The following is a 22,529-nucleotide window of genomic DNA, read 5'->3' on the forward strand; positions in this document are numbered from 1 at the left end:
AATGTTCATTCTACGACGTCTGGGGTAGGTAAAACAAAACTTATGGGATATTGCCAAACACTTCACAGTCTTGAAAAAAAAGTTTCCCTCTTTCGACTATTTGTATTTCATTCGCGTCCCTCCTCCCCCAGTCTCCCCCCCCCCCCTATAAGACCAAGGAGCATTTTTGCGATATAATCGTCTGCTTTCTGGCTAAAGTTTTTCAAAGCCGTAAAACTGGAGTTTTCTTCCGGATAATGCTGCATTGGCGAGCATTTTTTCAGTAACTTTTTTTAGATATTTATTTCTTGTTTATTTTGCTCAAAGCAGCTTTATAAAGTGTTCAGCTTTTGGAGAAATACTAAACTTCGAAGAAGTAAGTTTCACAGTACTGAAGATTTTTGGAGTCTTGGGCTTCGTGATCTGGTCCTTTATCAGTAATGCTTTTGGGGAGATTCTTTTGGAAGCAGTGTTTTTTTGGAGAGATGCTTTTTGGGGAGACGTTTTTTGAAGCAATGCTTTTTGGGGAGATGCTTTTTGGGGAGAGCTTTTGGGGAAGCAATGCTTTTGTTGGGGAGCTTTTCTTTTTGGGGGAGGAAAAAGTTTTTTTGAAGCAATGCTTTTTTGGGACCTTTTTGGGGAGACGCTTTTTGGGGAGATGCTTTTTGAAGCAATGCTTTTTGGGGAGATGCTTTTTTGAAACAACGCTTTTTGGAGAGACGCCTTTTGAAGCAACGCTTTTAAGAGAGACGCTTTTTGAAGCAATGCTTTTAAGAGAGATGCTTTTTTAAGCAATGCTTTTAAGAGAGATGCTTTTTTAAGCAATGCTTATAAGAGAGATGCTTTTTTAAGCAATGCTTATAAGAGAGATGCTTTTTTAAGCAATGCTTTTTGGAGAGACGCTTTTTGAAGCGACGCTTTTTGGGGAGACACTTTTTGAAGCAACGCTTTTTGGAGAGAGGCTTTTTGAAGCAATGCTTTTTTGGGAGATGCTTTGTGAAGCAATGCTTTTTGGGGAGACGCTTTTTGAAGCAATGCTCTTAGGGGAGATACTTTTTGAAGCAATGCTTTTTGGGGAAGATGCTTTTTGAAGCAATGCTTTTTGGGGAGATGCTTTTTGAAGCAATGCTTTTTGGTGAGATGCTTTTCGGGGAGATGCTTTTTGAGGCAATGCTTTTTGGGTAGATGGTTTTTATAGCAATGCTTTTTTAAGCAATGCTTTTTTGGGAGATGCTTTTTGAAGCAATGCTTTTTGGAGAGACGCTTTTTGAAGTAATGCTTTTTTGGGAGATGCTTTTTAAAGCAATGCTTTTTCAAGAGCGCTCATTCCGCAGAATCATTGTGGAGTTGCAAAATCATTGTGGAGTTGCAGAATCATTGTGGAGTTGCAGAATCATTCTGGAATTGCAGAATCATTCTGGAGTTCCAGGATGCGTAAAGGAGCGACGGAAGCACAACACAAGAATGACAAATATTGAGAGGTAACGACGATGAATGATTGTGGAAGAGGTGAAAGATAAACACGAAAATCATTCAAATTTGAATTAATCAAAAGTCAGTCAATGAACAAATATTCTCGAAGCACAAGCAATATATATGAAAAAGAGACATGCCGGAACATTAATAAAGAAAAAAAATATCAAGAAGCAAATCGTATAAGAATGACCCGGAAATCGAAAAGTGACGGCAATCACTTAGACTAGAGTCCAACATAAGCTGAATCGGTCTCAAATTAAGAGTAAACAAGATACTGAACCAGTTTCCAACAAAAGTCGAAGAGATTACTCACAGAAGTAGGGAAGAGACGATCTTTAATTGGTGCTAACTCCACGAAAAAAAAATAAATAAAAAAATAAAAATAATACATTAATCTATTCACAACGACCCTAAGGACGTGGTGGACGACCTGTGAGTGAACTCTGGACCTGAATCAATAAATCATTATGACTTGACCCACATCACAGGGATCCAGGTCAGGTCACAAGATATCTCTTGATTCGTTAAGCCCGCTCCCCCACTACTCAGTGTCACTCAAAAAAAGGAAAAAAAATCTTCTCTCTCTCTCTCTCTCTCTCTCTCTCCCTATTCTTTACCCAGCCGACTTCCAAACCATCTATTCACATCTCGTTCATATATACCTCACCTTAGCTGGCCCACCTGAGCCATTCCTCAACCCATCCCGTAACGGGGGCTAATTTATTTACACCGTTGGTTACCTGGCTATCAAAACCTGCTTTACAAAAGAGTTCGTGAAATGGAGCGATGGAACTCATTTCGGGGAAAAGCTAATGGTATCCTTTGCAGGAGCTACCATGGCGCAGAGAGAGAGAGAGGAGAGAGAGAGAGAGAGAGAGAGAGAGAGAGAGAGAGAGAGGATTATCTCGTCAGATGTCCTCCAGATTTGATGGCATACATTTTTGACAGGGAAGGAAACATTATCGTCTAGAATTTATCTCTTGATCTGTTTAACTCTGTGTCTCCACACTGGTTGTGACCCCATAACCGAGGCCATACATTATTTCAGGGATCACGCCTAGTGTTCCCCTGTCCGATTCGAGAATCGAACACGGGTCATCCAGCTGAGAGTTAGACACGCTGCTACACCAATTTTACGAGGCCAAGGCTGGAGAGAGAGAGAGAGAGAGAGAGAGAGAGAGAGAGAGAGAGAGAGAGAGAGAGAAATGTCGCTAAGTTCATCTATATCGATTGGCCAGGAGCACGTTACTCATCAGTCGTGTACGAGCAAAAGCTACTGTTTTAGTTGCTAACAAAATATAACAATTCTTTCGCCAACAGTCTATACAATTATAAAAACAATGAGCGAAGCAATTTGCATATCGAACTATTGTACAAATAAATAAGCAAATGAATATTGCACACGAGGTTTACAAAAAGGAAGGAATATTCTACACGAAGCAGGTCGGATATTGACCGACAGCAGCTGGCTACGGTCACCCGCTCAACTTACTTCCGGGTTTGCTGGAATTAATTTGACTCCTATTGAGAGAGCTGCAACTGTTTTATCCTACGCTGACATTACTTTTTTTTTTTTTTTAAGAGAATGTCAATGAGACCGACAACATAATGCTCTTAGCAATTTCGAAATGGAAGGAAAAAACAGAAAGGAACGGAACGGTTGTGGGGGGTGGGGGGGGGGTGGGGGAAGACAGACTGGCGGAGAAAATTGTATAGACTTACTGCATCATGGGAAGCATAAAGTGTACCTATAAACTTATGCACACGTACGTATACCGTACATGTATGTATATGTGTGTATATATATGTGTACATATATATATATATATATATATATATATATATATATATAGAGAGAGAGAGAGAGAGAGAGAGAGAGAGAGAGAGAGAGAGAGAGAGAGAGAGAAGGACTAAGTTCGTCATCGAGAAACCATAGCTCGGCTGAAGATATACCGTTTACAAATCACATGAAGTTAATGTTTGTTTAAAAACCACGACGATATACTGCATAAATATTCCCTAAGAGAGAGAGAGAGAGAGAGAGAGAGAGAGAGAGAGAGAGAGAGAGAGAGAGAGAGAGAGAGACGAACTCGCCCCTAAGACATGTGGCTAAATCCAATTTTATCCGAGTTGACTTTCCGAGATCAATGGAAACACTCGAATCCCCCTTCCTATGATCAATCCAAATTTCTGTCCCAGTCACTTGTCCCCCGGGGAATGAGCGCCGTGGAAACCTATTTAGTTTGTGTTTACCTAAACATTATACAACTGGGAACGCTACAAATCCGTTTCTTGGATCGGACCACTCGCTGGGCTCTCAAGAAAAATGATCAAGTGGAAATAGTAGAGTACCGCCCATCAAAGAGCGGAGTGGGTTTTTCATAATACACGTAGCCGTGTTTGGTAGGAAGTCAATGTAAGAAGGTAGGCGAACAAATTAAGTCAAAGAAAGAAGGTAGACGAACAAAATAAGTCACAGAAAGAAGGTAGACGAACAAAGTAAGTCAAAGAAAGAAGGTAGACGAACAAAATAAGTCACAGAAAGAAGGTAGACGACCAAAGTAAGTCAAAGAAAGAAAGTAGAACAAAACAACCTTAATCTCTATATATACACGTCTTTCGATAAAACCACATTTTCGCGTATTCGGGGAGTAAGCCTACAAACTACTGTTGTTGTTGGGGTGGGGGGGTGGTGTAGGAAAGGTCTAAGGAAGAACCTAAAAGGATCTGAAAAAGGAGTTTCGCGTTGAGTTAAAGATACAGAAATTTTAGGATAGGATATTTATGATTTACATATTAGAATGAAAATGTAAATAATAAATAATGTGCATGTTAAACAGTACAGAGAAAGTATTTCTGATACAATATAGCGTATTTGTTTTAATTTTCGTTGGTGAAACAACGCTCTATTTGACCGTAGGTTTTAGCACGTGCCCCGAGTGAGCTGGGGGTCGGATCACGCCTTGTTGAAGACTTGCCACACAGTTCATTGTGGCTTTTTTCAAATGGCTAACAGTAGCTCTTCAATGGTAGGGAAAAGTGGTCATCATACCGAGTTTTGTTCTGGTCCTGAGCTCAAGACAGTCTTGTGGTCTCATAGAATCCACTGACAAACACGAATTTACCTTATATGTCACTTTGGGACTCAGGAAATGGGGCAGAAAATGGGAATTCCTGCAGAATCTGTACAGCCACTGCCTCAAAGGCAATGAAAACGATGACCCACTCAGCTACGATAGGAAAAATGAGTCTACTACTAACTCTAATAAATGTATCTGAAATAATTGTATCTGAATTCGACAGCTATATTGAAGTAGAAGCGGGAACAGGCTTGTGTCCTTCTCATGGGCAGGACTTCATTCTGACACCGGGGTAACGGGTTCGATTCCTGCTACTGACGTCCGAATTGTTTCATATTCTAGCATTTGAATCTCAAGGCTTTGTAGCGACAATCGTGCTTCGTAAGTGGAAAGAACGCGAGAAGTTAAGAGGGCACTGTGGTTACTATAATTACCTGTGTGTGTATACATATATGTATATGCACAAACACAAACACACACACACACACACACACACACACACACACACACATATATATATATATATATATATATATATATATATATATATATATATATATATATTCATACACAAAGTCTTCTCCCATTAGAAGGGCTAGCACTACAACGAGTCACCTTAACGAATCTTTGCAATCATGAAGTCCAGAAACGCAGTTGCCTAATGACTTTATCAAGCAAGGCTGCAACCATAAACTTCCAACTATTTATTGCTATCAAATTCATCCCCTGTAAAGCCGCTGACGCGAAGGAGCTTAGTGAAGCTCCACTTACGTCTTTGCTACGTTCCATCTTCCCAAAAATCTCCACTCGTCTCCATCCTACCTTCTCACAGGTCTCATCCAGAGTTGGGTGGTGGCTTCTAACTTTCCAGTGGTTAACGACCTCGTCTCACCAGCAAGAGACCAGAGACTGACCTGGGCCATGGTGGCGAGAACGATTGGGCTCACTCGTGGACAAATCTCTTGCACCCATATCTGTCGTCTAACCCAACTATAGAAATTCTCATTCGTCGGTGCCAAGACCACTTACTTTAATCCATAGAATAATTTCCTTGTATATATACTCGAGGAATTATAGGGCGGTCCTTTCTGGCGCAGTTGATGTGTCATATTCACAAATGCCTAGTACAAAATGGAAGCAGATGTAAGGTACCAGTAGGTAAATCAACTAGCAAAATACTTTTAAAGTCTTCTACTACTGAAATAAGGACCAAAATGAAAAATAAATACTAGTTTAGGACACAAAACAACGGAATGCATGTGGAGATTACAAACTCCAAACCCATACGGATATTCGAAAATTCACCCAGAAACCTAGAGGTGATCCAGCCTTTTAGAATATACGTATAGTTTCAGCCTCCTAGCACTGCTAAAAGGATTCCACACGTCCTTATCAGCTTCTAAAACGGAAAGGTGACCCTAGAACTTGAACCCAAACGTACCGTGAGCTATGTTCAGGTAGAACTTGTGTACACTTGGTTACTTGGAAAACTGGTTAGAAGGTTGTAAGGGGATAATTCCTAATTGTTACTGAAATAATATACAATCTTTGACAATGCGAAGGATGATAAAAGGCAAAGGTATATATATAAAAACGATTTTCGTTCACTAGGGAAATATCTGTTTAATTCACTAACTTAACATGAACGGGAAGAAAGCAAGAATGAAGAAAGCATCAAATTTTCAAATGTGATATCGTTACTCACGTCTTTAGCGGGAGAAAGGCTCTCTAAGTTTCAACTTCCCACGAAACGCGTTTGTATTTTCCTCTGCGAAATATAACTCATATCTCATAATTTGGGAAACAGAAGACGTAATTGAGATACTTACAACAGACTCGAGTGGAGTCATAAAACTGGAACAATATTCTTCCTAAGTGTCATTCAATACTAATGCAAGAAGGCAATAAGAGAAAAAAAGTGAAAAATCATAAATATTGCTCCAAAACAACCCCGTGATCCTTGAAAAAACATTGTATTCTTCTCAAAGATTCACAGTCCAGCGTACTTGGAAACACAAGACAAAAAGCCGATTACGAAGAGGTTGACAATGAGAGAGAGAGAGAGAGAGAGAGAGAGGAGAGAGAGAGAGAGAGATTCGAAACAGTATATATCTTACTATACTATGATGGGCGTTATGTCTGTCCATCCTTCTGTCATTCAATCACGGCCAAACGGCTGGTTCGATGGGCATGAAACTTGGCAGGGTTATAGTGGAGACCCCTAGGATGGTTTATAATGGGTTTTCAACTTACCTCCCCGCCCCCCACCCTCAGAAGGGGATGGGAGTGAGAAGAGATTCCATGAAACGGAGCTAGTTCTGCCCGTCAAACGGGGCTGGTTATCCCCGTAGACTTAGTGACTTACGAATTTATCATGCATAATTTCTGTATACATATGACTTATCATTTGGAAAAGAATACTATAGGGTAAACATCAATGACATAATAGTTAAAAAAAACACTACCGAGTCACTTATATGAAGCAGCAGATGAATATACATTTAGTAAGGATTGGTAAATTGCTAGTAGAGAATGAAGCAATAAGGCAACATTCATCCTTTTTAACTACAACCAAACCTGAGCCATCTCTGCAGAAAGAATTTGATGACCGTAAACACTTCATATACCTAACCAGAGGGGTTTTAAAAAGCATGTCGAACCTCCCCATAAAACTGCACATAACATATTATATCAGGCACGAGCCTTTTGGCCTCTTGGGTATCATGGCTACCCGTCTCAGTACCATATCATAATAATTTATAGGACTTTTTTCTTTTCTCACAGATTTTCCAAATTAACGGAGAACATTTTCAAACGATTATCATCTTCCACTCTTTAAAATAAATAAAAATTGAATCTACACATCTTGTCCTTACGATCCAGCAGTCAACGTAAGTCAGTCAAGCGTAGCATTCAGTGCCGCCTCCATTGAGGAGACATGGTTCAACCATCTCTTTTTTAAGTTTTCAAATTTTGGCTTCTATAAACACTCGTCTCTTCCATACATTTTCCTTAGGCCCTGTTACCCTAGCTTGCTTCCACTACTCTGTGACATCCATTCCATTCCATCATGCCATTACCTGTTACACAAACACTCTAATGCCTGTAAGTATTAAACGCTTCCATTTTGCCTCCTTTTCTGTATGAAAAATCGCAGAAAGGAGACCTACATAAGAGTATTCTGCATATTACTGCGAAGTACGGGACCCTTGAATATAAAATACGAACTTTACTTTCATTAAAGGGCTCAGGTTTCTTCTTCGTGGCCCAAAGACCAAACTCGTGAGAAGGGGACCTCTTCTCACTCTCATTACCTTACTCTTACAAACACCTGCAAACTGTTTCGCTGTAGCTTGCAGTTTTTTCCTCAATATCCCCAATAAATATCGTCTGTAAGTATCAGCCGCGTGAAAGTCCTCTCACTGTCCTTTTCCTTATCTCATCATTAGGGATCTAGGCCTTATTTTGTTCTCTGACTTCTCGCACCACTCTTGCTCATACTATTACAACTGGACAACCATGGAGTCGACACAACCACGTCAACTCTGCTCAACTCAACAAAGATCCTCAACGTCTCCACATTCCATACTTGTCAAGGTTTTTCTTGGTCTAAAAATCCCATACTTGTCAAGGTTTTTCCTTGTCTAAAAATTCCATACTTGTCAAGGTTTTTCTTGGTCTAAAAATCCCATACTTGTCAAGGTTTTTCCTGGTCTAAAAATTCCATCCTTGTCAAGGTTTTTCTTGGTCTAAAAATTCTGTACTAGTCAAGGTTCTTCTTGGTCTAAAAATCCCATAATTGTCAAGGTTTTTCCTGGTCTAAAATTCCATACTTGTCAAAGTTTTCCCTGGTCTAGAAACACCACAAACAACTGTTTCCCATTCCTATTAACTTCTCACTCAACTGTTGTATAAAAAACAAATATTATACCTTACCTGCATCACATACTGGTCTTCTGATTTTAGTAAAGGCTTCAAAACGCCTTTCCGAGCCCAGTTAAGTAATGTTCGGCCATATATATTAATACACCGTTATCACGTCGACCCTTATATACTGGAAAACAAAGAATTCGACCAAATATTCTTTTGGACCTTTTCCTAAACTAGAAGTAAGGTACACACCCACCCAAGCAGTCTCTCACGCTTCACCCTGCATACCTCGGGACTTCATGGTAATTCCGTCAAACCCTCGTGGCTTTAACTATACACCTTTTCCCGCCGGATGGGGTGGCACCGGACCGCGCTATCAATTTGGGCTAAGGTCGCTTAATAATCTGCTGATGAACATCTAAGTCAAGTCTATTTTCAGGCCAACGAAGTCACGATGATGTGGAAGGAGTGCGTCCTGTTCTTCAACCTCAGTTCGGAAGTTGAAATAGTGAGGCTAGTCTCATACCGACTTATTGCTAGAAAGATGGCCAAAGATCATTGTCTATATTCACTAACAGGGGTTACTGTTTGTGTGTGTGTGTGTGTGTGTGTGTGTGTGTGTGTGTGAGAGAGAGAGAGAGAGAGAGAGAGAGAGAGAGAGAGAGAGAGAGAGAGAGAGAGAGAGAGAGAGAAATATTCGCATTCAAACAAGACCAATCAGAGAGCAAAAGAAGACAACAGAGCAGAAGTGAATCTCCTTCAGTATCAATCCAGCCATTTTCCGATTTTTTTTTTCTAATGAAAGACTACTAGATTGTTTTTTTTCATCTGTCCATCCGCCTGTGGTGTTTTTGTATGGTAACACTGCGTCTCGGGCTTTAGATAGTTACGCTATGTGTAAGTTTTAGGTAAATAAAAGGATATTTGGGTGTACATTTGCAACTGAAAAGTGTTTTAATAATTTACTGTATGCGAATTACACCGTTAATATTCGAAATAGGATATTATTATAATCGTTGAATGTAAGCTGAATGTAACTATCTAAAGCCCGGGACGCAGTGTTACCATACAAAAACACCACAGACGGATGGACAGATGAAAAAAAAACGAGTATAGACTCCTTTCGTAACCGTCTTGACTTTCTTCCAATTCAACGCGTTTCGAAGTGAAGGAAAAAACTGAAGCTCACGAATTTTAGATGAAGGGTAATAAAACGCACATACACGGAGCAATTTTGCAAAAGGAATACTGCAGGCGGAGCAGTATATACATGAAAGAGAAGAGGGGAGATAGAAAACAATGGTAGATAGAACAATAAAAAGAAGAAAGAATGGCTGGAGATATAAGAGATATAGTGTTATACAGTATACACTGAGTTGTTTACGGCAACCGGGGAGAGAGAGAGAGAGAGAGAGAGAGAGAGAGAGAGAGAGAGAGAGAGAGAGAGAGAGAGAGAGCAAGCTCATTTCATTCTCGCACTTCAATAGTGTATGCATATTTTACAAATTGTATCTATACCTTTATGGATTCTCATTAACACCTTAATTACAACGTATTAAATTGGTACAGAACAGTAAACACATCCCCACCTTAAATTACAGCACTGGAGAGCCTGTTACATCTAATATTAAAACAAACGATCGCTAACGATCACCACTTGGACCGTTACAAGTAAATGAACAGAATCCCATTACAAGAGCAGAGAAACAGTTCAAAAGCGGCACAGCAACGTAACGAGATAATACGGCCAAATTAAAAGGAATTTATCTCTTTGACATTTATGTTTTCCCATCTGTATATAATAACAAGAACGAACCAAATAAATTGGCCTGTGTTAAGGCAAAATATTTTTTTTATTGTAATAACAATACCAATAATTACATTACTGAACAGGTGAGAACCGTCTACCCAAAATGCAGTAATAACTTTATTCGTAAACAAATCAATACTGTGCAATCACTTCCGGGACCGGAGTGCATTGCATTGCTCGAGTTACTGTTTCATAGGTGGCCCTTTGGAAACATTGATAAGCATGGACCTATTGCCCTTGAATTTCAGCGCTCTAACCCACAAATGTTTTCTAAGAAGATAATTTATCTTTACTTCAGTAGAAGATGAAACCTATTCGCATGGAACAGGCACACCAAAGGGGCCATTGACTTGAGATTCAAACTTCCAAAGAATGTTGGTTTCAACCTCCCACACTGCAGCACTAAGTGACTATGATACAGAGCCAGTGATTTTTCACCTCCTCGGGGGAGATGCGAACCCGTGACATCTGACTGGCATCCCACGACACTTCCCACTATACCAGAGAACGGTTGGGTTCTAAAGGAAATTTTTTAGGAGATGAAACGACATAACCCACGCAATCATCAAATTTCGAAACGACAATCTACGAGAATGAAGAGGAGGGTTTGTCATTTTTCGTAAGAGTCCTTACAGATCTTTATAATCCTGTTAACAGACGAAGAATGGAAGAAACAAAATAAAAACGTAACCTCCTATGTAAAGAAAGAACTATATTAAATGCAAACTGTTGCTGGTAACATTTCCATTTATTGCCTGTCAAAATATGGAATGACCACTGAAACTATACCACTTTAGGATAACAATAATGAAGGGAGAAGTATTAAAAACACTTTTTATAGATTCCTGGAAATGCAAATGACTGATTTTTAATGGTACTCTGAAATCAGCAAAGCAGAAACCCTTCAAACTGCAGCAAAAGCAACAGCAACAATAATGAATTCAATCATCTTATCATCTCATGAGCTATAAAATGAAGAGTAAAATCACAATAATTAAAAGTAAAATCACAATAATTTTTTAATTGTCTAAAAAAAGAGATATAACGATTTTCTGGAGCCAATCAAGAACTCTGTGAATCGTGTAATATCACAGTGTATCTCATTCTTCAATATTGATGGCTGTTTTCATAAAATCACTGAAAAATTACAAAGGGAAATCTTGTTTTTAAATATTTACGCTCTCTCTCTCTCTCTCTCTCTCTCTCTCTCTCTCTCTCTCTCTCTCTCTCTCTCTCTCTCTCTCTCTCTCTCTCTCTCTCTCTCTCTCTCTCTCTCTCTCTCCTTGGTTCACAATCGCGTTCCTCTATTGATCGCGGTCCCGTTTCCGTGATGCGTTTGATGACTCGGGTGTTATCGATACAAACGATAATGAATTCGCGAGAATAATAAAGCCTAGTCATTACGTGATCCAGGTGGTCGTCACCTGCCTGGTTCTACGAACTCAGCTTTCAAGTAGCGCTGAGAGGGGAAACCGGTGTGATGCGTTACTGACTCTCAAACTTAAGGGGTGAAGGATTCCTCAGCCTAATAATGGAAAGAAAAAAACATTAAACAATGAAAAGAAAAAAAATCATTAAACAAGTTTTTGTTTGTAAGTTGTTTTGACGTTGCATGGAACCAGTGGTTATTCAGCAATGGGGCCAACGGCTTTACGCGACTTCCGAACCACGTCTAGAGTGAACTTCTATCACCAGAAATACACATCTCTGACCTCTCAGTGGAATGATCGAGAACCAAACACGCGGCCACCGAGGTGGCAAGCCAAGACCATACCGATCACGCCACTGAGGTGCTTCATTAAATAAGTAAAAAATACGCAGAACTTTCAACGGCGCGATCGAGTTTTCTGTATAGCGTTCAATCAAAGCCACTGACAAATTATTTATCTTTCGGCGGTCTCAGTACAATGCTGTATGAGCCGCCGCTCATGAAACTTTAACCATGGCCCAGTGGTGGCCTGGCCTATATCGTTGCCAAACGCACGATTATGGCTTACTTTAACCTTAAATGAAAATGAAAACTACTCAGGCTAGAGGGCTGAAATTTGGTCTGTTTGATGATTGGAGGGTGGGTGATCAACATACCAATTTGCAGCCCTCTAGCCTCAGTACTTTTTAAGATCTGAGGGCAGACAGAAACAAGAGCGGACGGACGGACAAAGCCGACACAATAGTTTTCTTTTACGGAAAACAAAAGAGAGAGAAAAACCACAAAGAGGAAAGACAATGACAGTGCTTTTATTTACAATTACTAACTAAATCACAGATTTTAACAGAAATTGTAATTTGCCCTAAGAAGAACCCTTTGGGTAAAATGAAAACACTTTGAAAAGATTATTTTACCGATAATTTCATAAACGATAAGTGCACCGATCATCTATATACATTACAGGGGAATTATCTGAATTCAGGTGAAGCTCAGGCGAAAATCTGTGTACTTCCTGCTATCATCATAAACAATTACTAACCGACCTTTCAATATTCCTTTGAACTGATAAATCAATCTCTCTCTCTCTTCTCTCTCTCTCTCTCTCTCTCTCTCTCTCTCTCTCTCTCTCTCTCTCCACTCTTGGTTCACGCTATTGATCGGGGTCCTGCCTCCGTGAAGCGTTAGATGACTCGGGTGTTATCGATACAAACGAAATACAAACGAAAATGAATTCGAGAGCATGAAACGCCTCGTGATGTCACGTGACCCAGGTCGCCATCAGGTTCCAAAGACGCAATTTAAAAGCGGCGTAATACTGAAGCAAAATTGGGTGGTAGATGTACGGTGACTGTACTTTAAATTTAAAAGGGGGATGGGGGGGAGATTAGTCACCCTAAAAAGGGCATCAAAATGATAATAGGAATATATATTATGTGTGAAAATATAAAAGTTTTCACAATGGACAGTGGAGCTTTTAACAGAAGTGACTTGTCTGGGGTCAAGGTAGGTAGGTCTGGGACAAGGGCGTGTCACGTCTCTCTGGCTGTTTAGCAATAGACGATGGATTGTAGTGCACCGCTGTGGAATAACAAATTGAGAATGAAGTATACAATTATTGATGATTTCACAAATAATAAAGAGCCGAGTGGGGTTCAGTGAAGAGGAGAAGCCGGAATTAGGACGATAGTTTGAAAGTGTTTGCAAGAGGAGAAATTTGAATTGAATTGAATTGAATAAGATATTTAGGCGCACTATGAAGCAATTGTTAAGAGAGGGTGGAAAGAAAGGCTGAAGTTTGATATGGTTAAATGCCAGTAAGCAAGTATGCAACCACGAGATTATATAACTTCATTCCGAAGGTCTACCAAATTACCCCTCAACAGTTTACAGACTTTAATAAATGACTGGGCCAAGTTAATGATGCATAAATCCTAGTGGAACAATAATTGGGCTTCATTATCTAACAGGGTCAATTTCAAACCTAGCAAGGTGTGATCCGAACTCCAACTTACTAGGGACACGTGCAAGACTTTCCCCTGACGTATAAGTTGTACACATTATTTTCTTACTGTTTATGTAAATGAAAATATGCTAAAATCTGCGATCAAATGGAGCCTTGTTTCACAAAAGAAAATTAAAATAAATACACTATATTTTATTAGAACTAATTTTTCTGTACTGTTTAACATACATATTATTTATGTTTTTCATTTTCATTCTAATAAATCATATAGTATCCTAAAATTCCTGTATCTTTTAACTCGACACAAGACACCTTTTTCAGACCTTTTTAGGCTCATCCATAGACTTTCCCAATCCGCCCCTCCCAACAACAACAACAACAACAAAGTATAGCTGGTTCACTTAAGGAAGATTCTTGGATGAGCCCTATGCTTACAAGACGTTTGTTTGGCGACCGCTGATTGGCTGGTACCGGGAGCTAGGCAGCTCCCAGCCAATCAGCGGCCGCCAAACAAACGTCTCGTGGGCATAGGGCTCACCCAAGAATCTACCTTAGGTGAACCAACTATAGTTTGTATGCTTACTCACAGAGTAAACGAAATAATGAGTTTCATGCTGAAATACTGCGAGACAAGATAACGGATTAAGAATTTTTCAGTACACAATATCCTGATGATTCGACAACATACCCCAAGGTTAAAATGTTTTACCTTTAAATTTTCGGGGAAAAAAAAAGTGACAGATGCTCAAAACTAGCTATGGAAAGTGGAATACAGAGATCACGCCCAAAGCCAAACGGTGGGACCTATAAGGTCATTCAGCGCTGGAAGGGTCATTGAGAGTGGGTAGGTTAGAGAGGTGTAACAGGAGGAAAACCTTGCTGTTGCACGAAACAGCCGTTAGAGAGGGTGGAGAGTCAGTTGGAACTAAGAGAATATGAACGGAGGCACAGTAAAAGGAATGAAAGAGGTTGCAGCTAGGGGTCGAAGGGACGCTGTAGAGATCCATGAGTAATGCTATGCAGTTTGGGTTTGTTTGTTTGTTAGGTGTTTTTCAGTTGCCTGGAACCAGTGGTTATTCAGCAACGGGACCAACGGCTTTACGTGACTTCCTAACCACGTCGAGAGTGAAATTCTGTCACCAGAAATACACATCTCTCACCCCTCAGTGGAATGCCCGAGAATCGGACTCGCAGCCACCGAGGTGGCAGGCCAACGCCATACCGATCATGCCACTGAGGCGCTTGATTTTAGGAGCACGTTACTTCCGAAAACAGCGAGCAGGGACTCCGATAGATCAACAGGAATTGTGAGACGTGGTTTTCAAAAATTACACAATTAGGACCAAAGACAAACCCACTATTTTTAGGGCACTGAAAAGACAAATAAATAGTGCGTTTTGAGAATGGTGAATTTAGTTGGCGAATACTGGGTAGGACGACGGCACACCGAAGTTACAAAATCGAATGTAATACCGGGCAGACTATTCAGAGGGAACCAGGGTGATGAATCTCCCGCCAACAGGGGCGAAAAAAGATCAAGCCCTTTTATTGACTTAAAAACAAAAGGTGGTTCTTCTCTTCCTACGATTCTTCTGGTTTTGGTATCGTGTGCATATAAATACGCATATTATATATACATGTGCGTCTTTATGTATACAGACATACATTATGTGTAAATAAAGGTAATGATACGGAGGAAAATGTAAAAAAATATGAGAACTGCGGAGATCTTTCGGTCTTTAACGTGGAATTACCTTTATATACATAGCATCACGTTTTATATATTTCGTGATCAAGTTATTCAAACATTATGCGTATATATAAAAGTATATATACAATATATAATATATTCATATATATATCATATAATATATATATATACGCATAATGTTTGAATAACTTGATCACGAAAGTATAATATATTATTATAATATAATATATATATATATATATATAGATATATATATATAAAATACATATAATATATATATATATATATATACACATATTTGTCTGTGTGTCTTAAATCAAAAGGGGCGTGTCCGCAACAGGATCCTTAAACGGGAGGGGAAAAAACACTCGAGAAGAAGTTCGTCTGAAATCGAACTTCAAAGAGGAAGCAGAGAATGAGATCTTTCGAGTGAAGTTGGAAACGGATGTTGATTTCTATTCGGATATTTTTTTTCAAAAGCTGTGCCAGGAGTCATGGCACTTTCGAGAGGGCGGCGAATGTTGACATACGTATATGCACAGAGACTCAGTTTTAGAGGAGTAGAGGTTCTAAAACCTTTGAGGGATAGCACAACACACACTAATAGACGTTCATTACTATCTTATCAAATGAACGTTGAGCGTAAAAATAACGAAGAAAGTAATTAAAGTTTTCAAAAGGATTGTGAATTAGAAGAGAGAGATTGAAAGTATATTATTCAATAATAATAATAATCCTACTATATTGGGCATTATGTCTCTTCGAACGTCTGTCATTCAATCACGGCCAAACGGCTAGTCCGATGGGCATGAAACTTGGCAGGGAAATAGTGGGGACTCCTAAGATGGTTTATAATGGGGTTTCATCATACCTCCTAACCTTCCATAGGGGTGGGGGTAAGAAGGGATTCCCTGAAACGGGGCTGGTTATGCCCGTAGACTTACTTAGTTTACGAATGTATCATACATAATTTCTGTATACATATATTTGCTAGTAATATTAACAATAATAACTAAAGATTTTATTTCAGCTCCAGGTCAATATGCAAGGAATATACAAAGTAGAGACAATAACCCAGACAACCCAGACACACAATAGGTCAGCATAAGATCTTCTACGATGGTAACCGAAGCTGAACTGAGAGCCAAGGTCCTCTAATGCAAAGGCGGATAATGGATTCTGATGGTTTTTAAAATATGACCCTCAGAGAGGGGAAACAGGATATTGATGCGCATAGTCATGCATTGTTAATCTTACGAGGGTTGTTTTTAACCAATGGTAACCACCACATCCAGTCTTCAACTACTGAATTGTTGATGAGTATGTTGAGAGGAGGAAAATTCAGCTACATTAGACTTGCATACATACATGCAAATACATGCATACATACACATATATAATTGTGGCTCCGTTTCTTTTCAGTTATTCGTTCGCTATTTGCCATTCTATGTACCTTTTTTTGTTGTTCACAAGAATTCCCTAGGGATATATATAATATATATTATATATATATATATATATATATATATATATATATATATATATACGTACATACACACACAAGCTTTAACTTACAAATATACTTTAATATCCAATTCTAGCTCTACCTAGGAAATAAAATATTTTCTTATATACTAATTGAGGGGAATTTTTTTTAGTTAAATGCGTCGTCCGGTGGGCTCGAACCAAGCAAGACAAGAACTCAGGACTACAGTGTTGTGTCAGTTTTAACGGGAACTGTGAAAATACTCTCCCATGGGAATTCATGCGAATTAAAACAAATACAAAAAATGGCAAATAACGAACGAGTAATTGAAAACAAACAGACACACAGAAAAGAAAATAATAGTCTGAAATGTCAACTGAGAAAAGATTAATTGCAAAGGTGAATGTTGAAGATATATATACATATACGGTATGTAGATAGTCAGAAATATGTATTATACCTTAGCGATAACTTACACCACTTAGACCACGTGGCTGGGAGCACGGTGGTCTGAGTCACTGCCTATCGTTGTTTCAAAACCAGACAACGGTTTGAATCCTGCCGTGAATATAATGCTTATCAATTATAATTGAACATGTGAGTAAGTTAATCACAAGGTAGAGCAAATTGGATGTCAAACGATATTTGCAGTTTAACATTTCTGAATATATATATGTATATGTATATATATATAGTATATGTATATGTATGTATATATATATATATATATATATATATATATATATATATATATATATATATATATATATATATATATATATATATATATATATATATATATATATATATATATATATATTAAATTATATATATAAACCACATACAGATAAAATATCATATATATATTATATACATATATATATATGTATATATATATATATCATATATATATATATATTATAACATATATATATAATCTATATATTATTAAATTATGATATATAAACCACATATTTAAACAATATAAAAATATCATATATATATATACTAACATATATAAATTATGTGATTCTGTAATTGAGTGTACGTACAGGGGGAGGGAGAATTGAAGCAATAAAGTGAATGATTAAAATAAATAAAGAAAATGACAAACCAAAATAGAAACCAAGCATAAAAGGGGAAGATTAATAGCAAGACAGAAGATATATACACTTCGTTTGATATCCAGAATGACAAAGACAAATATAAGTTATATGAATAACCTTAAATAAAAGATTATCAACAAAGTACACCGTACAATAATATATATATATATATATATATATATATATATATATATATATATATATATATATATATATAAACATTCACCGAACTGCGCAAGATATAAAATTTGGTTCGCAATTATTGGCTCATGGCATACTATCAGTATGCCATGAGTGTTTAAAGAAAAAAAAAAAAAAAAAACATCAAAGCAATCCCTCAAACAGCTTCAATCTACCTCGATAACTTTTAATTACCAAGTTTTGAGAAGCTGTGAAACTTGAAAAACAAAAAATAAACTCGATCCGAATTTTGTCAAACAGAAGGTAGAAGAGACCGCATCTCCAGGCTGACTGCAACGTTCCAATAATAACGAGTTCTAAAGTAGCACTGGTCTATTCCGGCCGTAGAACTACTAACCAGCCCTATCTGCTGCTACCTGCGCCCTACATGGCTTGCTGCCAGGGTGACCCAGATCTCACGACGCCCAGAAACGTAATAATTCATCTTACTCATCCAGCGGAGAGTACCATTCATTCTCAGACGAAGGTTCTCTCGTGAGGAGAGTAAACTTGGACGAGGAAACGCAAACAGTTCCTCCCAAAGAAAGTTTTAAGAGAAAATAGATAACAACTAAACCAGCAACATTACTATAGTATTCACATCAACGGTGCATTTGATGTCTAGGCCAGTCCCTTACGACGCTCCTGATTGGCTGTTGATAAGCCATTCACAGGACTGGAAACTCTGTCTCTCTCTCGAGTGTTCACATGGGTAGGATCTATGTTCCACCTCTCTTGAGGGATACGTCTTTCAGAAGAGGTAGAACATACATACGTCCTGCCTATGTGAACACTCGAGAGAGAGACCTGAGAGTTTCCAGCACTGTGACTGGCTTATCAACAGCCAATCAGGAGCGTCGTAAGGGACTGGCCTAGACATCAAATGCACGGTTGATGTGAATCTACTATATAGCATCCATGATGATATACAAATTGAAATATGATATTTCGACCACAGGCTAAGCGCTGGGGCCTTTGAAGTCATTCAGCGCTGAAAATGATGATGCTGAGACAACTGTTAGAAGAGCTGGTGGAAAGCGCTGGGAACTACGAGAATGATTGTTTGTATGGTGCTTTTACGTTGCATGGAACCAGTGGTTAATCAGCAACGGGACCAACGGCTTTACGCGAGTCGAGAGTGAACTTCTATCACCAGAAATACACATCTCTCACTCCTTAATGGAATGGCCGAGAATCGAACCCGCGACCACAGAGGTGAGACGCCAATACCATACCAACCACGCCACTGAGGCCTCTCAAAGCAGGAGAGGGTGGAAAGTAAGATGGAAGCCAGAGAATATGAACCGGATATACGAAAAAACAAAATGAAAGGAGTTGCAGCCCGGAGCCTTCAGGACATCGTGTGATATGCAGTGACGGAAAGCAAAATATAATGATAAAAAATAGTAAATATTATTAAAGGAAAAACCCAACAGGTGAAATTTATGTTTCCCTTTTCCTCAGTTACGTAAATTTTTTTTTTTTTTTTACAGACATACGATTTATAAATTACTGCTCCCAATTACGATAGCTCCTATCCTCAACGGTGTCCTTGTCATATGCGTTCCCGTTCATACATCTTCACGGCCTAGTATACCTCCATGGAATAGTACTTGCTAATCTTCTGCCTTCTTTCCAGCGGTATATATTCAGTAATCCTTACCCCGCCCCCCAACCGCGGGCAGTCCATAAGGTCTCATACCTCCCTGTTTGAAAATACGAACAGATCCAATAAGCCTAATTTGCTGCTGATGTTCCGTTGGCTGCTGGAGGTTTTGTTTCAAGTTATTGTGGATGGTCAAGTTTATAAGTGCTCCTTCAGTTAATTACTCTGCGTTTTGTTTTTAAATTACTTATGAATCATAATTTGAAACATAATTGGATCTCTTCGAAATTCATCCGAACGATGTACAGAAAATAAAAGTATTTCTTTGGTATATTTACTGTTCTGGCGAGTTGCTTTTTATGATAATCAAGAATCCTCCCACAGTCTCGCCACCCCCCCCCCCATCCCCCTTCCACGAAAAGAAAGGTCAAAACCGCTCACCCCCCCCCCCCACCCCCAACAGAATTATGTAAACCCCAGGGTCCTTTCCTTCTTAGCACCTTCGCTTCTTTCACTGCGTATTCTTTTCTGACTTTATGGTTAAAACGAAAGTGAAATTAAAATGAAGAGTGATATCAAATTCATTATTTTATTTTAACATACCAGCGGTGTCTTTAACTTATTCACGCTCGCATACATGAACAAAAGTTTACTTCACTGGTCCCTTTCTCCTATTATCAACTGGAAATTAACGGTGGTCGACACATTATTATTATTATATTATTATTATTATTATTATTATTATTATTATTTTATTATTATTATATAAGAAAGGTAGACAATCCAACGCCATTCCCACTCGTGCGTGGATATATCTGTCGAATTCAAGACACATTTACTAGGGTAAGAATAGGACTCCCCCCCCCCACAACAATCATCACAGCTAACTGTTTAACAATTTAATGATGAATTTTACGCTGAAATAAATATATTAACAATCTACGTACTGGTCCTTCAACAGATTCATATGCAGTTGTCATAACCAATACTGCCTCTGAACGTCTCTCGATTTCTTCACATTTTGGATACGATCCAGACAGGATCCAAATGAGGAAAGCCTGACTTTTGCCGACAATGGGGAAGGTGGGTCTAATCCAGCTCTCTAAAGGAAATGTATCTGAATTCTAGATACTAGCAAACATACGTATACAGAAATTCGTAAGTAACCAAGTCTACGAGCATAACCAGGCACGTTTCACGGGCAGAACAGCTCAGTTTCAGGGAGTCCCTTCTCACCCCCACCCGCTTGGAGGGGAGGGCGAGGTAGGATGAAACCCCATTATAAACCATCTTATGGGTCCCCACCATAACCCTACCAAGTTTCATGCTCATCGGACCAGCCGTTTGGCAGTGATTGAGTGACAGACGGACGGCCAGACATAACGCCCATTATAGGAAGATATGTACGCAAGAGCGGGAATAGACTTACGATGTATTTTTCTTAGTGGTCCAGTGGATATCATTAGCTCGTTCTGATATGTCTGCTGTGTTCGAATTATGTATGCATATTGTGTGTGTGTGTGTGTGTGTTTTCGGTTTCGTCTTGACTCTTTCTTAGACTATATATATATATATATATATATATATATATATATATATATATATATATATATATATATATACATACATAGATATATATATATATATATATATATATATATATATATATATATATATATATATATATAAATATATATATATCTATGAAAATGTATATATATATATATATATATATATATACTATATATACATATATATATATATATATATATATATATATATATATATATATATATATATATATCACGACACTCTATGCAATGTAAAGAAAGGAAATCTCACCAGATGTCGCCCGTAAAATATGGAAACCTACGCTAAATTCAATTTATAAACCTTTTCCGACGTTCCTGGTGGCACAAAGCGACAGTTAAGAGCGGATGTACCTCCCGGAGGAGGAGGAGGAGGCGGAGGAGGAGGAGGAAAAGGATGGAGGAGGAGGAGGAGGAGGAGGGTGGTGGGAGGGGTGTCCGGGAATGCCCTTCACAACGAAAAGCTGAATAAGACACCAAAGGATTCCTTCTTGACACCAGAAGAAATCGAACGTTTTCGCTACCTTTGAAGAGAGAGAGAACAACATTTTTTCTTTTCACTTTCATTTTAAATGAAAAACGTTCGGTCTTTTGTAAGAGTAAAATGAGGGTATGCCCTCTTACATGTGTATGTGTATATATGTATGTGTGTGTATATGTACATGTACATATATATATATATATATATATATATATATATATATATATATATATATATATATATATATATATATATATATATATTGTGTATCAATATAAACAATTAACTCTTATATTTACCGGAATTTATCAATTTCTAAAGTACATTGAAATTTAACTTTCGTATCTACCTACCCATAGTCCGAGGTAAATTTGAGGAAGGGTCGAGGGGGGGGGGGGGGGGGGGGGGAAGGGGGGGGTGGGGGGGGGGGGGGGGGAATGTAGGAACCACGAGACAGCAACGTGCTAAAAAGAAATGGATTCCTTATTCCGAATCCTATAGCATAAGACTTCAATATCTTATCTTTGTCTCTCGGGAGATTCTTATGTCCAGTTCTTGGTATTTCTGGCGTCTGTTGATATAAAGTAGCATCCTCGTTTCTTAAGATGAGACCTCGCTTCTTCTTCTTCTTTTTAAACGAAAGACCTAAAAAGTCCCATCATGTCCCACCCTTACTCATCCTCCTAATAAACCTTCCAGAGGTTCGTTCTTAATCTCACTTGAAATGGCGTAATGCCATATATGAACTGGAATCTGTATAATA

At 38.5% G+C, this 22,529-nt stretch overlaps 1 protein-coding gene and 1 long non-coding RNA gene across 5 annotated transcripts in view; one reads left to right on the forward strand and one right to left on the reverse strand.

Annotated features, from left to right (window-relative positions):
• Nucleotides 1-22,529, reverse strand: part of LOC135212756 (uncharacterized) — an 819,431-nt gene that overhangs the window by 444,623 nt on the left and 352,279 nt on the right. The window lies entirely within an intron of this gene.
• LOC135212755 (mucin-4-like) overlaps nucleotides 1-22,529 on the forward strand; it is a 620,473-nt gene that overhangs the window by 377,992 nt on the left and 219,952 nt on the right. The gene's annotated exons all lie outside the window — the stretch shown is intronic.

The sequence above is a fragment of the Macrobrachium nipponense genome, chromosome 41 (assembly GCF_015104395.2).
Source record: "Macrobrachium nipponense isolate FS-2020 chromosome 41, ASM1510439v2, whole genome shotgun sequence".
In the NCBI taxonomy this organism is placed as follows: domain Eukaryota; kingdom Metazoa; phylum Arthropoda; class Malacostraca; order Decapoda; family Palaemonidae; genus Macrobrachium; species Macrobrachium nipponense.